Below are 10,466 nucleotides of genomic sequence, written 5' to 3'. Positions count from 1 at the left end.
TGCACTTTCTGGCTCTCCAGTGTGCAGGAGGCCATTTTGTGTCCTTTCACCTCTGGTTCTGCAGGCAGCCATTGTAAGCCTACCTGTAAGTCCATTATATAATCATATACATAGTTTATATTAAATATGTTCCTCTAGCAAACCCTAACTGGTATTTCCCTAGACCAATCCTCACATCATCACTTAACATGTCCAAACTGTGATAACTTACTATGTGCACAGCACTAGAGAAATAGGTGCTTATTTGTTTCTCTTTGTTCCAGAATCTAATAGGGTGGATTCCAGGAACTCATTTTCTCACAGCATCAGAAATGGAAGTCCCTCCTCCTCACCTCTCCCTCCCAACCTCTCACGTCCTTTGTGCTCTGGTGATGGTGGTAGAAGATGGTGACAGAGGCTTCCTACAGTGCATTGGGCAGGAAGGGAAGGGAGCATCTGTGGAGCTGGTGGAAAGGAAGAATTAGTTGTCGGAGCCTCTCCGTGCCCACATCATGACAGGAGACGGCATCAGAAAAAGTCTCCTATGAGTCTGACATGACTGTGGTTCTTAAGGAAAGGCTGGTGAGAAGAGGAGGTGGGAGGAGAAGGAAAAGCACTGAAAAAGGAGGTGGGGAGCAGGACTCACAGCTGGCTGACTTCTGTACTCGGAATGGAATGGATCCCACAGCCTCAGTACCCTGGGAGATGGAGTAACCTGGGCTACATCAAAGACCTGGGTGTCTGGGTCAGTAGGTGTCTTCCCTTGTTTATGTGAATTGTCTTGGAGACCGTGGCTTGTGTTGTAAAGCATTAACAACTTAGACATCAGACACGAGGCAGAAGTACTATCATATTGTAAGCCCTGCATGTTATCTATGAGGATGCCCTTGTGAAGTGTCCAGCTGGCCCTGCATTTTCTCAAGAAGAAAAGCTGTCTAGGACTAGACCTAGAACAAAAGCTGGAGAGTAGTCCAATAATTTCCAAACCATATTTGAAAGTGAAATATATAGATAAGGCCTGATAAAAAACGATGGTGAATGTTTAAATTAAAAAAATTATCGCAGTAAAAAGGGACATTGCTTTTCATCTCCCTCAAACTAGTCCCTTTGAATGCACTTTTTGCTTTGAACACACTTGTTTTCTCTCTCTTGCCACTTTCTGGAGCAGCTCTGGAAGCCGCCCTTTGAGTGTCTAGTTGGGCCGTCGTGCCTGCCTTCATGTCCTGAGCCGATTCAAAATGTTTCCCTTTCATGGTCATCTTGGCTTTGGGGAGGAACTAGAAGTCGCAGTGATGGGTCCAGTGACTAAGGTGGACGAGGACACACCATCATGTTTTTAGAAGCTTTCCTTTCTGTGGGATGGCATGAGGCGGTAGTACTCACCATATTTTTATCACACCTCGCAGAGACACTCAGGAAAGAGGGTTTCCAGAACTGCTTCGGAACTGCTTCTCTGTATATCTTTATCATATATCGTATAGTAGAAAGTTAGCACCTTCTTAGTTGCTATTAGCTATGCTTCTTAATCTGGGCAATCTACTGACAAAATATAGGAAAGATATTTCTAAATAAAACTCCTACATAGAAGATGTTACCTTTTATATTACTACGTGCTTGCAGTACAGAATGCTTATATTGATCATGGGGAGTTGGTACATGTATATAATACATCTTAATTCTTCTTTTTAATCCCATCCCCTTCCCTCCCCTCTGCCTCCCTCCATATCTTGGACCCCTCATCCCCATCTGTTTTTAGTCCATGTTTGTAGTATGTATTGGTCACATTCTCCGTGGGGAGTTAGTACAGGTATACAGCTCATCCCAATTTCTTTTAAAAAAAATCACATTCCCCTCTCCTCTCCCCTTCTCCCTCCATCTCTTGGTCCCCTTCCTATATGGAAAATAACTGTCTTACTATTTCCCATTACCTGTCTTTTATTTTGTTCTTTATTTATTTTTATTTTTTGGTAGTGGGGGTCGAACTTGGGTCCTTGTGCTTATGAGGCAGGCAGCAGAACCCAGTCCTGTTCTTTATTTATATATTGGGTCTCTTATGTAAGAGAGACCATGTAATTAAGCTTGCTTGTTTTATTTATTTCACTTAGTGTTATGGTCTCAAAGGGCATCCGTTTTCCTACAGATGACTTAAGTTTATTCTTCTTTATGGCAGAGTAGTACTCCATTGTGTATAAATGCCACATTTTCTTTATCTATTCATCTGTTGATGGACATATAGACTGCGTTTAAGATTTAACCATTGTGAATTGTCCTGCTATAAAGATGGGTATGTGTGTATCACTGTAATATGAAGTCTTTTTTTTTTTTTACTTCTTCATTTTAATCGCTTGATATTGAATTATTGAGGATTTTTATATCATCTTTGTTCAGCTTTTGTAGTTTTTATGATCTAGGAATCTGTTCATTTCTTCTGAATTCTTCATTTTATTAGAAGACAGTTTCTCAAAGTAGTTACTGTTGATCGTTTGGATTTCAACAGGGTCTGTTGTGATTTTATCTTTTTCATTTTTACTTCCATTTGTATGGCTCTTTTCATTCCTTTTTGGGGGGTAAGATTGAATTGATATTTATCTTATCTTTTATATCCAGTTGTGTTTGTTTTATTAAATTGGGTGCTCTTGTGTTTTGTGCATATATGTTTATAATTATTACCTCTTCCTGTGGAATTAGTACCTTAATCAATATATAACTAATATATGTGTTTTTCTTCTGATGAGTTTTGGCATGAAATCTGCTTTGTCTGAAATTAAGATAGCTACTTGTATTTTTTGTTCTGGTTTCTGTTGCATGGAATATTGTTTTCCATTCTTTTTCTTTAATATGTGAATTTCCTTTTGAATTACATGTTTTGCATATTGCATATCATTGGGTTTGTTGTTTGTTCCATTATGTCAAGCTGTGTCTTGTGAATGCAGAATTGAGACCATTCACATTGGGGGTTATTCCTGAGAATCATCCCTGTCATTGCATTATTTTCCTGCTGCTGTCTCCTTTCTTCTCCTTTCCTTCCTAAGTGCTCACCTTGCCTGCTGTACTCATTCTATTAGATTTTTTGGCATTGCTAACTGTGTTGTCTCTTTCTAGTTTATTCTTGACAATTTTTTCAAGTGCCAGTTTGCTGATCATGAATTTCTCAAGAAATGGTTGCAGAAATAACTTATTTCTCCATCAATTTTGCTGGATATATTAGTCTGGGTTGGAAGTTTTTATCTTTTAGGGCTTGAAACACTTCATTCCAAACTCTCTTGGTCCTTAAGATTTGTTTTCAGATGTACACTGTAATTCTAATGGTTTTCTATTTGTAAATAATTTGTTGCTTTTCTCTAACAGCTTTTAAGATTCTGTCTCTGTGTTGGACTCTGATATATTGACTGGCTATTTAGGGTTCTCTGTGCCTCACTTATCTGTATGTTTGTTTCCTTTCTCTATATTTGGAATGCCTCCTGCTATTATTTCTGTAAAAAAGATTTTTTTATGCCATTTGTACTGTCTTCTTACTTTTTCACTTTTTCCACTTAATCTTAGATTTGTCTTCTTTGCATCATTTAGCTGTGGTTAGAGTCATTTTCATGGTCTTTTATTGTTTTTAAGGTTTTCTCATTAATCACTGATCATAGGCCTGTCTTCTAATTCTTACACTATGCTTAACATTGGTTACTTCTGCTGTCCATACTTTCAATATAATTTTTCATCTCTTGGATTTTTATTTGAAACATTTTCATAGACTCTACTTCTTTGCCAACTAGTCATTCATGCTTTGTGTCATTTTCTTTAGCTGACTAGCTATTTACAGTGTCTTCTGTAAATTCTCTGATCATTTCATTTATACTTCCATTATCTGTTTAGTTATCACTTCTGTAATCCAGCAAGCATCACCCTGGTCTGTTTTTCAACCTCCTCCATTATTCTTTCAAAATTCAACTATATGGCTTTGCTTTCTTTCCCCTCAATGGCCCCTGGATCAGCTTTGGGGAGTTGGTAGTTTTTGGAGGCATTTTGTTGTCTTGTCGTCTTATGTTTCTATTGTTTTTTGTTTTTTGCTTAGTGTGTTCTGTAAGTTCCCCAGTCATTTGGTTTATTATGTCCATTATCTGCTTAGTTTTCTGTAATTCAGCTGAGCATCTCATTAATCTGTTTTTCCATCTTCTCCATTATCCTTTCAAATAATTTAGTGGTATTTTGTTTTTTTCAGACCCAGCACAGTTCAAGCCTGGCCATCTCAGCTGGAGCTCAAACCCTTCAGGGCATCTCTTTCCAGCCCACTCCCTGTCTGTGGTTCTTACCACCCAGTCCCTGCGGGAGGGTAACATGGGTAACCCTGAAGTGAATCATCCCCGGGTACTCAAGAGTCCCAGATTCAAACAACACCTTTGTGGAATGATGCCCAGTCAAGCAGTCTCCAGCACTATGATGGGTGCCTGTGCTAGGATCTCTCTCTTTAGCCATGGCCTTCCTTGTGAAAGGTGTCCACTTGGAGAGCAGCCCTGTACCGTCCCTGCACATTGCAACCACAGTGTGCTCCCCACAAAGCCCACACTGCTGGCCTAGTCTGCTGCCACCCATTCATCCTCAAGCCCCCTGCACTCACCTTGCTTCTGAAGAGCCAGGGTCCCCACCCCACAAGCTGGGAGCCAAGAACTGGAAGAGAGTCCAGACTGTTTTGTTCCCTTCTCTGCACTGTGGACTTTCTCGCCAACCTCTTTGCAGCTTTCAATTTTCCTGTCAGCTCCTTCCAGATTCCTGGTGATTTACTTCTCTTTATTTCTTCCCCAAGTTATTTTCAGAGTCTGGATTCTGGGTCTCAGATGCTGAATTTTGCTGCCACTTATCATTCCAAATACAATCTTTAATGGAAAAAGGCGACTTAAACTTTTTTCAGCTTGAGCCAATTAAATTTACTGTTACTGGTTTCCGTCCCTGGGGTTAAATGTGGTAGAAGATATAAAAGAAAGTCAAACTTTTAGTCATAGTTTGAAACCTAGTTGGAAAACAGAATTTAAATTCATATAAGAAGTTTTCATGACTTTAAAGATTATGAGAATTTATTATCAGTAAGAGAAGAAACCTTCATGGTAGGCATTTCAGGGATCTTGGGAAGATGGAACAGGATTGGCATGGACAGAATTCTGGGGTTTCTGTGCTGTGACTTGCTTGAAAACCCTCATGCTATCCTGTGAGAGATGGTTATTTGTCTGCTACTGCTTGTACTGCAAACTCAAATAGCAAGACAGCAGGTAAGCCATTTTATGGTCCAATTACCATTGAAAATTATTTTATTTGCCTGAGCTTGTCCATATGGTGCACATTTGGGAATCCCAGCCTTGCTGCTTACGGAACATTCTAAGCAGTAAAGTGAGCACAGACTTTGGACATTTAAATGGATCATTCTAATACATGGACATTTCTTCTCCACATTGAGAGATTTACCTGGCAAATTTAGGGAATTTGCGTGAGAGTAAAGTTGACTGCAGAAGAAATTTAGAGAATGGGAATCTGTTCAAAGTTCAACCAAAACAAAGAAGTAGTTCCATGTCAGCATGAGCTGCCAATAATAATGTTGTAAAAAATGTTTTCCAAAAGCCAATGGTCTTTTTTTTTTTCTTTTCTTGTCCGCATGAAATAACTCAAACCATACTTTGTAAACAGAAATCCTGGAAGTGATTTCAAACAATGGACCTCCACAGCAAGCTACAGACAAATAGAAAGTTAAAGATTAAGAAGTTACTCATGCAAAGGTGACTTAGAAGGTTCTCCACAGAAATGGGATTTGAGTCAACAAGTAATGAATGCCGGTCATGTGGCCAGCTTTCTGAGGGGATGGTGGCAGGTAGAAAGTGGGACTAACAAAGCGCCATACCTAAGACGTGCTCCATGACTTCAAGCCCTCTTCACGGATTTGAAAGAAGGAGCAGGAAACATGAAATTGCTACCTAACGATCGAAAGCAGTATGAGGGTATATATTTCAGTTTAAGGGTGGTGGAGGGCAGGAAAAACAAATGTGTGGAACCCCCAAGGGGGTTCTCCTGGGCTAGACAGGGTGTACACAGGGCAAATGGGTAGAAAGGGCATTCTGGGAGGAGGAGACTGCTGTCATTTTCTAGCAGATGGAAGTCATCTTTGTTTTCAGCCTCTTCCCTACTTTTCTGTATCTTTCTATTTTACTTTACACTCAACTCTATCTTTGAATGCTGCCAAATCATTTTCTCCTCCTTTTTCTTCTTTTCCTTCTCCTCCTTCTCTTCCTCCTTCTTCCTCTTGCTCTTCTTTTATGGTATTGGGGATTGAACTCAGCTGAGCTGCATTCCTAGCCCTTTTTATTTTTTTCATTCTGAAACAGGGTCTTGCTAAGATGCCCAGATTGGGCTTTAACTTGCAATGCTCTTGCCTCAGCCTCCCGGAGTGCTGGGATTGCAGGTATGTACCACCACCTTATCTCATTCATTTGTCTCTTCTGACTAGTGTGTTCCTCTCCTTTCCACTTATGCTTTGGCTCCTTTTTTATGGGATGGGGGTGCTAGGGATTGAACTCAGGGCCCTGGTGCATGCTAGGCATGCACTGTCCCCCTGAGCAACACCCGCTGATGTAGTTCATAGAAAGCCCCACTCCTCCACCTGAGCTTTTTGTGACCCACATCGGGTTAGACAGCTGGAGATGAGTATTGGCTCCTCCACTCATCAGCTGGGCTGGCAAATTATTTAACTGCTTTGTGCCTTACTTTTCTCTTTAAAGAGAAGCAAACGATTAAATCAGTGAATTCACATGTAGTAACTAACAATCAGTAAAGGTTAACAGTAACGTTAGCTATTTTTGATCGATCGGGAAGATCTATTTATTTTCTTTTTCTCATTGAGTTTATTGGTACATTTTAGGTATACAGTACAATTACATTCATAATTGGGATCATGTACCTTTACATGACAGATCTTGGTTCTCATTTTTCCCCATACCCCTGTCCTCCCTTCACCCCCTCCTCTCTTCCCTATTTACAAAAACTTTATTTCCATTTTTTCATTTTTTCAAATTTTTTTCTTTTCACTTATTTCCTTTCCCTTACCCTTCCCACTTTCCCTACACCTTTAGCCCTTTTCTTCCTATTTCACATTGTCAATTATACCATTAGGATATTACAATTGTAGTTTTTCACACCAGAGAAACTATTCAGTATTTACACATGTGTGACTTATTTATTTCACTTAAGAGTATAACCTCAGTATGCATCCATTTTCCTATGAATGACTCTAATTTCTCATTCTTTATGGCTGAGTAGTATTCCATTTTTATAGAAAAAAACACATCTTCTTTATCCAGTCACGGAGGATCTATTTCAAAAAATCAAATGGGTGACACATGGTTATTTCACTAATAACCCAGTGTCTGGACAAGAGAGGCCCAGGGTGGCTGCTAGACTTGGGAGCTGAGTGGAGGTGTCGTCAACCTCTGTCATTGCCAGCGACACCTCTAGGTTCTGACTCTGTTTTGACCTCCCTCAACCTCTAGAAAACTTTCAAAGATGGTGCTAAGTGGGAGTGGAAGGCCAAGGAGGTTGATTTTGTTTACAGACAAAAAAGAGATAACAAACAGAGATGGGATAAAACGAAAACATTTGAAATAGTTGAAGCAACTGATTCTATGGATGAAATAGGTGAGTGAGAGGGCTGCCCATGATCCTCAGACAGCCCCCTTCATGAATTTCCACTGCTGCCCATTCTTTCAGCCACGAACCTGTTTTCTTCTGCTTTCCCTAAGCAGAAAGGCCAATTTTGTCTGGTCATGACAATTGACAGTTTTGAAATTAGCACTATGTATTTCGTTTCTTTGCATTTTAAAACAATAGAGGGCCGCTCATGTAGCTCAGTGGTTCTGCCGCCTGCCTTGCAAGCATAAGGACCTAAGTTTGATCCCTGCTACCAAACAAACAAAAAATAAAACAGTAGAGTCCTTGCATTTCAGTTGTAAAGGTTCAACTTCTTTTCTTTCTCAGCCCTGTATTTCCAGTTGCATTTCATGTGTTTAACTGATGTGTAGCTGCTGATTCACGATGACCTAGCCTTTCGACCCTATGTCCCAAGCTTTTCATCCAGGAAATTGTCAATTAATTTTTAATAAAAGATCTCAGAATGATCCTGGAAAACAAGCCTATCCTAAGCACCTTCTAATTCTATTTAAGGCTCTCTTCTTCCTCTCTGCTGCCATCATCTTTTTGTTTCCCTGACTCCTCCCTGTGCCTCCAGCTGTGTCCTCTGGGCACCTCTCTGGTGATGGACCTGGTGTGTCCTTTGCCCCCCAGGTCCTGTGTTGCAGTATGGTGTGTGCCGGGAGGCCATTAGGTTTCAGTGAGGTCACAAGGTGCAGTCATTGCGATGGCACCGATGCTATCAGAAGAGAGGAGGAGATACCGGCACTCTGTCTTTCCTCACGAGCGCACAGAAGAGGCTGAGTGAGCACACAGTAAGATGGTGTCTTCTGCAAGCCAGAAAGAAGCAGGACCCTCATCAAGAACCGAATCTGCCAAGGCTTTGATTCTGGACTTCCCAGTCTCCAGAAGAGTGGAACACAAGTTTGATGGTCAAGCCACCCAGCCTGTGGTACTTTGTTATAGTGAGGAGAGCTGACTAAGGGATCTCTTAGAGTATTGATCCTCTCTAAGGTCTTTTCTAACTCCTCCATGCTGATGGCTCCTAAATCTGTGTCTCTGCTATTCTCACTTGACCTCCCTCTAGAGCTTTCATGGCCTCCACTGAGGTGAGTGCTGTCACGCCAGCTGGACATGCCCCATCTGCCTGTCATGGAGACCATTGTCTGGCTTTTCCATTTTCTTCACCTTCACATACACTCAATTGACAAGTCCTTACAATTTTGTCCACTTCGAAGAGGAAGCACCATGTTCTATCTCTGAAATGATCCTTACTAGACTGTAATTCTCTTTTGGCTGTAAACTTTTGAGGATAAAACTATATCTTACCTTTAATTTTATTGATTTTATATGTTTAAAAGTAGCAGACTTGGCTGGCACATGTCTGTAATCTCAGTGCTCTGGGAGGCTGAGTCAGGAGGACTGTAAGTTCAAGAACAGCCTAGGTAACTTAGTGACTTAGCCAGACCCTGTCTCAAAATAAAAGGGTGGGGAAGTAGCTTAGTGCAAAGGTTGGATCAATCCCTGGTACCACCCACCACATACACGAAGGATAGAAAGAAAAGAAGAACAGATATGTAATACATACTTGAATTTACCAGTTGAGTCATAAAAGGTGTGTTCCATGTTCAAATACCTTTATAGAGCCCTGAGTTAAAATTCAATGAAATTTCTTCTTCCTTATCAGACTATCAGTGGTGACTATCAATTCCTAAGTGGGGCATTTCGTGTGCAGGTCTGTCCAAAGTCACTCAATCTTAGGAGCCTCTTTTCATCCCTCCAGTCTGCATCTCCCTGAACAGAAGTCCTTAGAACCAAGTTAGAGAAGTGTTGTGTTAGGAGAATCATTCACATGTACAGGAATAAAATCCACGTGGAGTAAAACACCACATGTACGATGCATACGTACATACATACACGATTGCGAAAAAGCCATAGGAAAGACAGATGATTGTTTTTCAGTACAGTGGGGAAGACTTCTAATTGTACCATGCATGGCAGAAACCACAAAACGTTGACATTTTTTCTATACACACTTAAGCATTTGTAGATGTTCTGTACACTATCAAAACTGTAAAATTGAAAGAGACAGAGAGAAGGAGAGGTATTTTTCTAAATCTACTACCACAAAAGAACATCCTTTTCCCTAATCCCATCCCTTCAATCTGCCCCTGCCTGACCCTCCTTTTGAAATGCAAGTTTTCGGGACTCCCCCTACCGCTCTGGATCCAATGTGTGGAGCAGAGGAAAGGCTCCTGCAGGGATGGGAAGGAAGCCCCTGGGGAGGGCAGACCTGCCCAGCCAGAGAAGGGTGTCCAGGCTGCATCCTCTGTGAAATGGGCTTGCACTTGGCCTTCCTGGCCTGGCTGGAAGCACAGCCTGTCCCCACTCCTCCTGGGGCACAGTCCTGAGTGTTCCTTTTGCCAAGATGTACCTGTGTCTCTGAGATTAGGTTTCTAGGCATGAAAGGTGTGGTTGGTCAGGCTCTGGCTTTCTCTCTTCCCCTCTGTGACCTCTCCTCATGGCTCTTCACGCCCTGGACCCAGAATCCCATCTGCATCCACACCTTCAGAGCCATCCTGGTGGGTGTCTCGTCTACACAGCTTCACTCATTCGAATCCCACAGGCCCACTCATTGCTGACAGCCACTCCAGGCCTTCCCAGTGCTTCAGACTCAACTAGCTGTGCCTCAGACCAACTGACCACATCTTCCTCAAAGCTATTCCTGTTTCTGAAGCAAAATTGCTCTCTCCTTCTCACTAGAGCCCAAACCTCAGCCCTTCTTTCCCTTTGCTTCCTCTCTTGGACTCCTCCTCGCCTCCCAACCCTTGGCT

This window comes from Fukomys damarensis, unplaced genomic scaffold (assembly GCF_012274545.1).
Source record: "Fukomys damarensis isolate Sample0158 unplaced genomic scaffold, DMR_v1.0_HiC HiC_scaffold_17, whole genome shotgun sequence".
NCBI classification, from domain to species: Eukaryota; Metazoa; Chordata; class Mammalia; order Rodentia; family Bathyergidae; genus Fukomys; species Fukomys damarensis.
Note: the sequence above shows the minus strand (reverse complement) of the source record.